Below are 3,149 nucleotides of genomic sequence, written 5' to 3'. Positions count from 1 at the left end.
TTTCATCCCGTGGTGTTGCATAGCTCCCAAACATTCCTGGCAATGAATCCCAAGCCCCAAAGCACACAAAAGTCTGAGAGTGAAAGGGCAACGGTGAGCAGAGATGAGAAAGAAAGACAGAAAGAAGACACCCAGAGAAAGTCGCTAGATTGAAAAAGAACTGGTTGTGCCTATTCAAATGGGAGCACTGGAGAGCTCAGTAGTAGAGCACTTGCCTTGCAAGTTCTGCAGCACTGACGCTTTGAATTTGACCCCTACATTGTCCCACAAATAGCTCAGAGACTGAAGAGAAACTTCAAAGATCTCAGCACATGCTTGCATGCAGGAGGCCTGAGTTTGATTCCTGAGCAGTCAACCCAGAGCATCACCCCCAAACACGGCTGGGTAACTCCCCCAAATCACTCTCTTCCCCCAAAATAACTTCCAGTTAAGAAGACTTCACTTCCTTTTTCTGCCATTGTACAGCTATGCAGATCCTGACCTGCCCAGTATATCAGCTTTCGGTCCTCCCCTGAAAACCCCCAATAAAATGCTCTGATCTCAAAAGGGACCAGAGCACCAGTACAGCAAGTGTCATCCTTGTCTTACATGCTGCCAATCTGGGTTTAATCAATCAGGATTGTGCAAGCCACATGGGATGCAGTTAGCACGATTCATTGTGGCTAGCTGCCCCCACTCTGTGGCTTCCCTTTTGCAATGTGCCACCAACATGTTAGTAAGTAAGAGTAAAGTCACCCCACCAACAACACAGTCACAGTTTCCAGCCTTGAGTAGTCACATGTCCTTCTCACTCCTCTGAAGGTACCTGGTATTATGACTTGAATGTTTTCAAGCATAACCAACACAGATGCAATCTCTTTTGTGGAGCCAGCAGACAATCATGAAGTTACACAGACTTTGCACTGATGGCCACTGGGTAAGAGGGCTTTTCCGGCCATGTTGTGCCTTCCGAAATGGCTGCTCTGAATTACTTACAGCACCCAGTCTACCGTAGATCCATGGATTCTTCTTTTGGGGAGGGAAAACTCCACCTTTCATAGATCAGAGATTATTCCTGCCACTGGGTTAACTCCTGGTGTGCTTGGAAGACCATATGGAGTGCTGGAAATTTAACTCAGTCAGCCCCATGCAAGGCAAAAGCCCTCCTCTCTCTGGCCCCTCCCTTGGTCTTTCTATCCTTAGGGTTCTACTGGGGTTCTAAAGAATTGAATGTCTCCCAAATCCTGAATCCTTCCCCTCCTTGGTCTACAATTGCATTGCAGTCCTCTGATTTCCACTGTCTGGGCAACAGCAAAAGTTTTGATTTCATCCCTAATGTTTCTCCAATGTGCTCGCTTCGGCAACACATATACTAAAAATTGGAACGATACAGAGAAGATTAGCATGGCCCCTGCGCAAGGATGACACGCAAATTTGTGAAGCGTTCCATAAGAAGAAAAAAAAAAGATTCCTCCAATACCATGAGGTTTTATTTATGATACGGGCACACCCAGTGATGCTCATAGGTTACTCCTGGTTGTGCACCCAAGAATTACACCTGGCAGTGATTAGGGAGCCCCATGGGATGCCAGGTATCAAACCCTGGTCCCATAAGCAAGGGAAGCACCCTACCCGCTATAGTCTTTCTCCAATACCACCATGGACTTTCTAGCAAGCAACCTTCAGAAGTCCTACACTACCAATTAACATGACAATAATATATAAGAAATATATATAATATAAAAGAAATATAATGTCTGTCTCAGATACAGGAAAGAGGTTGGGAAGGAGGGATGGGGGACATTGATGGTGGGAATGTTGCACTGGTGAAGGGGGGGTGTTCTTTTTATGACTAAAACCCCACCACAAACATGTTTGTAATCATGGTATTTAAATAAAGACATTATTAAAAAAAAATAAATGACACAATAAAAAAAAAGTCCCCTGCTGATAAACTGACATGAGTTGTTTGAGATATAGCATTGATGGTGATTTTGTTTGTCTATTTGGTTTAGTTTGGGGGGGTTTGGGTGATTTTAGTTTGGGTTTGGGTTTAGTTTAATATATTTTTTGTTTTGTTTTGGACCACACCCAGTGACACTCAGGGGTTACTCCTGGCTATGCGCTCAGAAATTCTCCTGGCTCGGTGACTGCAGTTCATCCTATGTTAGTGCATACCCTAACCAATTGCGCCACCACTCCAGCCCCTAGTTTAATGGTTTTGTTTTTCTGTTTAGTTTAGTTGAGTTGAGTTGAGTTTGAGTCTTGAGGCCTCATCCAGTGGAACACAGGGGCTACTCGTGACTTTGTGCTCAGATTTGGTTATTGTGGTGTTTAGCATGAAGGAAGTATCAAGAATCGATCATGCTATGTGAAGCATGCATTTAGTCCATTGAGCTATATTTCTGATCCAGATTTTTTTCTTTGATCATTTTTACTTATTGATTTGGGGTAGGAAGAAGTGTTGAGTTACATGTGGCAGTGCTCAGGGATTACTCCTGGCTTTGTGCTCAGGAATAACTGAGCGAACATACGCAGGATAGAACCAGGGTCAGCCACCTGCAAGGCAAGAGTCTTAGCCTTTGTATTATCTCTCTGGCCTGACACCATAATTTTTCTTTTTTACTTTAATGTCACTCATATGTGGTACAAAAGTTGGGCTGAATTGAGTTATAGGCTTTCAGTGGTTTTTTTTTTGTTTGTTTGTTTTTGGGCCACACCCGGCAGTGCTCAGGGGTTACTCCTGGCTGTCTGCTCAGAAATAGCTCTTGGCAGGCACGGGGGACCATATGGGACAGCGGGATTCAAACCAACCACCTTTGGTCCTGGATCGGCTGCTTGCAAGGCAAACGCCGCTGTGCTATCTCTCCAGAGGGGTTCAGTTTTTTTAAACCCACTAACATTCATGAAATGTCATTCAAAAGTGACTTCCCATGTATGATTCCTTAAATCTATTATCATAACCAACCAGCTCTCCTCCTCTCTACTGGCTCTGTCTTAGCCTTTATTAAGTTGGGTTTTAATACATCATTCATTAAAAGGCTGGGGATATGGGTCAGTGGGAAAGTGCATGCATTGCATATTGGGACATGTTTCCAAGCCCCAGAATTGCTGAGGTTAGAGGAAGAGAAGACTGTACTCATTCATCAGTTACTCTGCCAGAGCATGCT

General features: G+C 44.2%; 1 non-coding gene across 1 annotated transcript; it reads left to right on the top strand.

The window, feature by feature from the left end:
* The first annotated feature begins 1,327 nt into the window (after positions 1-1,327).
* On the top strand, positions 1,328-1,435 carry LOC126015260 (U6 spliceosomal RNA). The gene has a single exon (XR_007498144.1). It is a non-coding gene; the product is annotated as a U6 spliceosomal RNA (small nuclear RNA).
* Positions 1,436-3,149: the final 1,714 nt, after the last annotated feature.

Source organism: Suncus etruscus, chromosome 7 (genome assembly GCF_024139225.1).
Source record: "Suncus etruscus isolate mSunEtr1 chromosome 7, mSunEtr1.pri.cur, whole genome shotgun sequence".
Classification (NCBI taxonomy): Eukaryota; Metazoa; Chordata; class Mammalia; order Eulipotyphla; family Soricidae; genus Suncus; species Suncus etruscus.
Note: the sequence above shows the minus strand (reverse complement) of the source record. Positions and strands in the feature narration are given on the sequence as shown.